The 7,807-nt window shown below is 39.1% G+C and overlaps 1 long non-coding RNA gene across 1 annotated transcript; it reads left to right on the top strand.

Moving 5' to 3' along the window:
• The first annotated feature begins 2,798 nt into the window (after positions 1-2,798).
• On the top strand, positions 2,799-6,742 carry LOC119075831. Its single transcript, XR_005087472.1, has 3 exons — positions 2,799-3,282; positions 3,343-3,774; positions 6,563-6,742. It is a non-coding gene; the product is annotated as an uncharacterized LOC119075831 (long non-coding RNA).
• The last annotated feature ends 1,065 nt before the right edge of the window (positions 6,743-7,807 follow it).

The raw sequence follows: 7,807 nt of genomic DNA, 5'->3' as shown, positions 1-7,807 counted from the left end.
AGAAGTTTCTCGAGGTACACAAAACGTATATGGTCGTGTGTGGTATCATTTGAAAGGTAGTTTTATGTATTTTCGGGTCTTATTGGATTTGGATGCATCCAAACCCTATAAACCTCTTTGGCCCAAAAGCACAAAAATTACCTTTCAAATGATACCCCACACGACCATGTACGTTTCGTGTAACTCGAGAAATTTCTGTAAGAAAAGTGCAAGTTTTCGGTTTTTGATAAACTTTCACAAGCCACACAAGCTTCGAAGAATTTTTTTGAAAATGGTTTTGGCTTCTAGGGTCGAATACCTTTCTAGGCACATATAAAAAAGTTCACTAGAAAATACGTCCGATTTCGGTCGGCTGTTTTTCAAAAGAATCCCTCTCCCGAACATTTTTCATCAACGGTCGTTCTTCAAACCAGTGTACTGAGTCCTACCCTGTACAATAATTTTACGACAGAACTCAATTTGACCAAGAGTGGCAGAGCACTTTTGATAGATCTTTGTCTTTATGCCTCAGGTTGATTGCCTTAAGAGTGATATCGCCAAATCTTCAGGTGATTGGGAAACAAGCGGTCTCCGATTTTAATGAGTGATAGCTCGTTGGATTCGTCTTTCAATTCTAGGAAACACGTGTCTTTCACTTTTTCTTAAAAAAAATTGGTTTTCTGTGAAAAGCGCTCAAAAGTGAAGACATGCCAGAGGGTACCGAAAACAGTTTTTCGGCAATAACTCAAGAAAAAATTATTTTAAATGGTTGTAATGTTGTACGATTGTCGGCCTTGAAAAGACCTACAGGTAGAGTATACGCACCGCTTGGTGCTAGTTGATCCACTAGAGTTATGACTAGAAATATAGTGAATGTTCGGAGAGTCCGCCTTCTCTGCAGCTTCGATGTTCCACGGAACGTATGGGGTGTTGTAGCTGGCCTCACCCACTATCGTTGCACATATAAATGAATCCAGTACTTTTGGGCTGCAAGCCTACAGAAGTCGTGAAAAAAAAGTTGGTGCCAAAATATAGATTTTTTCCTTCTTTCTGAGGGCCAAACTGCCAGAAGAGCAGAAGAGTTTGGCCCTCAGAAAGAAGGAAAAAATCTATATTTTGGCACCAACTTTTTTTTCACGACTTCTGTAGGCTTGCAGCCCAAAAGTACTGGATTCATTTATATGTGCAACGATAGTGGGTGAGGCCAGCTACAACACCCCATACTCAGCTCCGTGGTACATCGAAGCTGCAGAAAAGGCGGACTCTCCGAACATTCACTATATTTCTAGTCATAACTCTAGTGGATCAACTAGCACCAAGCGGTGCGTATACTCCACCTGTAGGTCTTTTCAAGGCCGACAATCGTACAACATTACAACAATTTAAAATAATTTTTTCTTGAGTTATTGCCGAAAAACTGTTTTCGGTACCCTCTGGCTTGTCTTCACTTTTGAGCGCTTTTCACAGAAAACAAATTTTTTTAAGAAAAAGTGAAAGACACGTGTTTCCTAGAATTGAAAGACGAATCCAACGAGCTATCACTCATTAAAATCGGAGACCGCTTGTTTCCAAAGTTAAAAAAATCACCTGAAGATTTGGCGATATTACTCTTAAGTTCAAAAGTGACTCAAAAGTGGAGATGGAAACAAATGAAGCAGAAGATTTTGCATTTTGTATCAAATTCATTGTTTCGATTGGGAAACAACTCCGAAATGTCGTGGCTGCAGAGTCGAAGAAAGTCACAAAGTCGTCCGGAAAGTCATAAAATCATCCGAAAAGTCACAAAGTCATAGTGAAAGTCCTAAAGTCATCCGAAAAGTCACGGAACGTTTAGTAAAGGCCAGGAAAGTAACGAAAAGTCAAGATAAGTTCACAAAGTCATTCGAAAAGTCGCAATGTCAATTGGAAAGTCATTAAGTCAACCGGAAAGTGGCAAGGTTTTTTGAAAAGTCACAAAGTCACACGGAAAGTCACAAAGTCAACCGTAAAGTCACGAACTCAACCGTAAAGTCACTAATTCAACCTGAAACTTGCAAAGTCATTCGAAAAGTCACAAAGTCATACGAAAAGTCACTAAGTCAACCGAAAAGTCGATAAGTCAATCTGAAAGTCGCAAAGTTACTCGAAAAGTCACAAAGTCAACCGGAAAGTTGCTAAGTCATCCGGAAAGTCACTAAGTCATTCGGAAAGTCGCAAAGTCATTCTGAAAGGCCAGGAAAGTCAAGAAAAGGTCACAAAGTCATGAAAAATGGGATCTAGTTACTGGTTTATTCCACTTACCGGAAGGACCTTTTACGTCATGGTAAGGTGGAATTTTACAGAGTCTCATTTCAATGCTACAATTTCGGCCAGTTCAGCCAATATATCTCTTGCATTGTGTGTTGGTCACCACACATTACCAATTTATTTATCAAAATAATTTAGAAAACAATTTGATTAAATTGCTGATGTTATTACACGATAAACTTCCACAATTTCCCCAAGTCATCGAACCATAAATGAACGCACAGTCGTTAGTCGATCGACACATCCCCATTGAACATGAACATCTTCTTTAAATCGAAACGACTATTTCTCCTTGCTAGGCTTCAAGGAATGTTTGCCATCATTATTGACTCGGATGTTGCTCGACCATCATCGTCTTTGCTATTCTATTCCATTTTCTGTGCAATCACTGTAACAGTGACACTACAATGGGCGCTGTATAAACTCTTCGTCAGACTGTATTCGAACACACAGCAAGAACTCGTGCTGACCATTTTGGTCACGTCGAAGTACGCGTTCCTTGAGTGGAAGGTAATATTCGGATATTTCTCGCAAATTGTCCAACGAAATGACATTGCTGCTGTGCTGAACGAGGCCACAACAATCGATAGCTATTTCAAAAAATTCCGAATGAATCACCGGGACAACGCGTACCGCAATTGGTGTTTGGCTAAAGGACTATCCAACTGGTTCCAAGTTCTGAGCATCGGTGCTTCGTTTGTGATTGGTTGCCTGATGTACACCGGAAATGTTGCACTCGGTGACGTCGTAGCGTTCATCATAACAACATATTGCCAAATCATGCCCACCACACTGTCCAGCATGTATTTCTTCTATTTGGCGCAGGCCTACAAATTCTACCGGGCGATAAATCGGAAAATTCTTTCATTGAAGTGCGGGAAGTTCGATCATCACCGGGTCGATCAGTTAAATTACATCTCCAGCGTTGTCACCGCATATACGGAAAATGTTTGCCGATTGTTTTCGGTTCAGATTCTGGCTTCTCTGTTTTACGCGTCAGCCTTGATATTGGTGGAGGTATTTAAGTAATCCCTTAAGCATCGAGTGGAACATTTCCGTTTTCTTTCTACTACTCAGCTCTTCTTCATCTACTACAACATTCAAAAGTTTCGGATGACCAATTACTTGTTTGAATTGTATGGAGATCTGGTGAAGAACGTTGGCTTGATTTCATGTTTCGTCGTTGAAATATATTTCATTTGTACGATCACGGACTTGGTAATGTCTGAGGTACGGATTGTCTACCGATATCAGGTAAAATCCAAATTTTATGATACAATTTTGTGACTCGGTAGGCGGAGCGTTGCGCTTCTACGATTGCCATTCGGAATTCTTGGAGAATGGAGAAAAGGCTTTGCAAGAGCGTAACATCAATCACTTACTTTAAAGAGACATTTCAGTAGTTTCGGAACGTTTCAGGTGGAGATGCTATACCTGAGCTCATTGAATAATTTGCCGAACATCTATTCTTGTGGCCTGTTTCGAATAGACAGGATGTACATTCTGCCTGTGAGTTGTTTAGCAATTATCAAATGAGGGGAGAAAATAGGAAAATCCAACAAGAACAAAGTCTGCGGCCAGAGCGAAGCGAGTTGGAGTTTCGTTACATCAGGTTGCAATTTTGTAAAGCAAATTCAGAAACGCCTTTTTTGAGCAACAAACTTCGGTAACTGTCTTTTTGACCAAGTATAGAGATTGTATGTCCGACAATTACTGAAGCAAGTAGCTCAAACGAGCACGAGTTATAACAAAGTTGTTTCAGAATTAATGAATTATGCTAGCAGCGTCGATTTCAGTTTCCGGTGACAGATGGTTTCGAATGTTTCGTAGTCATTTTCGAATGTTTCGGAGTCATTTCCCAATGTTTCGGTGTCGTTTCCGAATGCTTCGGAGTCATTTACCAATGTTTCCGAGTCATTTCCAAATGTATCGGAGTTATTTTTGAATGTTTCAAAGTCATTTCAGATGTTACGGTGTCGTTTCCGAATGTTTCGGAGTGATTTTTGAATGTTTCGGAGTCATTTACCAATGTTTCCGAGTCATTTCGGAATATTTCGGAGTGATTTTTGAATGTTTCGGAGTCATTGTCAAATGTTTCGGAATCGTTTTTCAATGTTTCGGAGTCATTTACCAATGTTTCCGAGTCATTTCCGAATGTTTCGGAGTTATTTTTGAATGTTTCAAAGTCATTTCAGATGTTACGGTGTCGTTTCCGAATGTTTCGGAGTGATTTTTGAATGTTTCGGAGTCATTTTTCAATGTTTTGTAGTTATTGTCAAATGTTTCGGAATCGTTTCTGAATGTTTCGGAGTCATTTACCAATGTTTCCGAGTCGTTTCCGAATGTTTCGGAGTGATTTTTGAATGTTTCGGAGTCATTTTTCAATGTTTTGTAGTCATTGTCAAATGTTTCGGAATCGTTTCTGAATGTTTCGGAGTCATTTACCAATGTTTCCGAGTCATTTACCAATGTTTCCGAGTCATTTCCGAATGTTTCGGAGTTATTTTTGAATGTTTCAAAGTCATTTCAGATGTTACGGTGTCGTTTCCGAATGTTTCGGAGTGATTTTTGAATGTTTCGTAGTCATTTTTCAATGTTTTGGAGTCATTGTCAAATGTTTCGGAGTCGTTTTTGAATGTTTCGGAGTCATTGACCAATGTTTCCGAGCCATTTCCGAATGTTTCGGAGTTATTTTTGAATGTTTCAAAGTCATTTCAGATGTTACGGTGTCGTTTCCTAATGTTTCTGAGTGATTTTTGAATGTTTCGGAGTCATTTTTCAATGTTTTGGAGTCATTGTTAAATGTTTCGGAATCGTTTTTGAATGTTTCGGAGTCATTTACCAATGTTTCCGAGTCGTTTCCGAATGTTTCGGAGTGATTTTTGAATGTTTCGGAGTCATTTTTCAATGTTTTGTAGTCATTGTCAAATGTTTCGGAATCGTTTCTGAATGTTTCGGAGTCATTTACCAATGTTTCCGAGTCATTTCCGAATGTTTCGGAGTTATTTTTGAATGTTTCAAAGTCATTTCAGATGTTACGGTGTCGTTTCCGAATGTTTCGGAGTGATCTTTGAATGTTTCGGAGTCATTTTTCAATGTTTTGGAGTCATTGTCAAATGTTTCGGAGTCGTTTTTGAATGTTTCGGAGTCATTTACCAATGTTTCCAAGTCGTTTCCGAATGTTTCGGAGTTATTTTTGAATGTTTCAAAGTCATTTCAGAATGTTTCGGAGTCATTTTCGAATATTTCCGAGTAATTTCTCACTGTTTGAAGTCATTTCAGAATGTTTCGGAGTCATTTTCGAATGATTTGAAGTCATTTCCGAATATTTCCAAATGTTTCTGAGTAATTTTTCACTGTTTTAAGTCATTTTAGAATGTTTCGGAGTCATTTCCGAATGTTTCGGAGTCGTTTCCGAGTCTTTGATTGGGCGTCTTAACCCATTGTTAACCTTTCTTATCGCAACAACTCCCAACACTCCGGAAAAAATAGTTGAAGATCTATCAGTTGTGTGTGATGTACACTATCCGCAAAACTTGATCGAACGAAAAGCTGTTAGCCCAGGGCAGTTCTATATCAATCACTCATTCACTTCCATTTTTCGATTCGAATAGCCGAGTCTCATCCTGTACTTCCGCAGACTTACAACAGAAACGCTGAGGAAATCTCGGATCTGACCCTAAATTGTCAACCGTGTCCCATGCGAAAGATCATCGTGACGGAATTCAGGTAAAATGAACCGAAAATATTCGTCATGAAACGGTCAACTTTCGTAGAGGACAAACTGACATGTGCTGGTCAATTTTTGCATTGGGCAGGGGCAAGGGAGAACAACAGTTAGGAAAGTAGTAATGTCACCTGAACCTCAATCAAAAACGTCAACAAAGCGCCTTTTTCTCACTGCATTTGAGTGCATAAAGAATGGTTAGATTCACTTATAATCCTTCCATCAAATTTAGAAAATTCTCATAACTGACCCCTGCCGCAGCACTGCTCCTAGCATGAAAACTGAATTGACAAGTGTCAAATTTGAAGACCGATTTTGATCAAGAATAATTCACTTGTCGGTGAAAGTTGTCAATTTTAGCATTTGTCAAAGATAAATCGTGTTCAAATAGTGAAATGAAATGAGGGTTGTCACGCTGACATGTGCTCTTATAAGGGCTACCGCTTGGGATTGCTTGTATTCTACGTTTATACTTACAGTGATTTCATCAGCCTCCGAATATTTTCTATATTCATGCTAGGAGCAGTGCTATGCCCCTGTGCATATAATTCATTTGTCTTTATTCTACAGGTGTTAACGTCCATCCTGTCACAGGCCATCATAATAATTCAATTTAAAGTAAATGAAAGCAACGGAAAACCGTTGTCAGGATACAGAAGTGGTTGGAATATGGAAGGTTTAATGGAAAATAAAATTTTGAATTTAGTCACAACGGAATTAACGTTGCTACGGAAGGACAGATTATAATTCGGTTAACCTTTTTCGGATGGCTGTTATAACCTTCACAATTAGAAAGGACAACAAAAGTCAATAATGACCTCTATCTAACGTCGTCTTTTATGAATAGCAAGTCTGTGGTAAAAGAAGCGACGCCACAGTTTTCTCTTCAATCTGTACGAAATACCCAGATCAAATCAAGTAGTAGATTCGATAGCTGTCCCAAATGATATGTTGGCCGTCTGTGAAGAATTAAATAAACTTACGAACTGGACGAGGTGCTGGTTTCATTTATATACTCGAAAATTGCCGTCTTTGGGTTATGTCATACGATAAATTCAGTGGGTCTAGCCACCAGACACACTACAACTAGCCAAATTGAGTGAAGCTTCAGTGAACTTTAACGTTAGGACATTACCAATGCGATGTATTCACTAGATCAATTCCATGTGAAATTGTTTGACACGGGAATCGAACCCGGAATCATTATTGTGCGAGACAAGTACGCAACCACACAGTCATTTCGCCCTTCAGTCCGGGACTATTTTTGGGAATTTTAATTCTGAAAATTCTTTTGGGACACGCGGGAAATAGAAATTCATCAAAATCGTACTTGTATGGCGTGCTGTTAATTTTTAGTATGTAGAGTGGTGTCGTAATATGCGTGACCTCATCAAAATTTGCCGCCTTACTTGAATAGTAATTGGTTTACCAAGAGAGAAAAAATAGGAAATTCCAACAAAAGCTAAACTGTGCTGCCAGAGCGAAATGACCATTTTTCAAAACCAAAACAAAGTGACAGTTGCAAAGAAAAAAAAAACTCTTGTTCACCCCATGTGGTCTGGGCTGCTATGTCAGAAAAAGTCGTCTCGCTTGCTGGCGAGTTTTAAAGTATTCTGACTGCAGTGTATGATTGAGGGGTCACAGTTTCCGAACTAAAATTTTTTCTAATATTTTCTTGGCCCTCACGAACCGGTAATAACCGGTTAAAACCGGTTTTACGGTAAAACTTAAAGCTCCGTCAAACGGAAATATCTTTCAGTGACATCAACGGTCTCTAAAACTTTGATCCAATATCTAAAACTCGTAGAACAACTT

Source organism: Bradysia coprophila, unplaced genomic scaffold, assembly GCF_014529535.1.
Source record: "Bradysia coprophila strain Holo2 unplaced genomic scaffold, BU_Bcop_v1 contig_232, whole genome shotgun sequence".
NCBI lineage: Eukaryota > Metazoa > Arthropoda > Insecta > Diptera > Sciaridae > Bradysia > Bradysia coprophila.
Note: the sequence above shows the minus strand (reverse complement) of the source record. Positions and strands in the feature narration are given on the sequence as shown.